The sequence below is a fragment of the Carassius carassius genome, chromosome 48, assembly GCF_963082965.1.
Source record: "Carassius carassius chromosome 48, fCarCar2.1, whole genome shotgun sequence".
In the NCBI taxonomy this organism is placed as follows: domain Eukaryota; kingdom Metazoa; phylum Chordata; class Actinopteri; order Cypriniformes; family Cyprinidae; genus Carassius; species Carassius carassius.
Genome location: NC_081802.1, coordinates 3,097,521 through 3,097,764, shown reverse-complemented (window position 1 = coordinate 3,097,764; position 244 = coordinate 3,097,521).

Here is a 244-nt window from a genome sequence, read left to right as displayed (position 1 = left end):
AGGACAGGTATCTCGCATGAAGCCCCTGTAAACACACACACACAGGTATCTGATGCACATGTTACTCAGTTAGGACAGGTATCTCGCATGAAGCCCCTGTAAACACACACACAGGTATCTGATGCACATGTTACTCAGTTAGGACAGGTATCTTGCATGAAGCCCCTGTAAACACACACACACAGGTATCGGATGCACATGTTACTCAGTTAGGACAGGTATCTTGCATGAAGCCCCTGTAAAC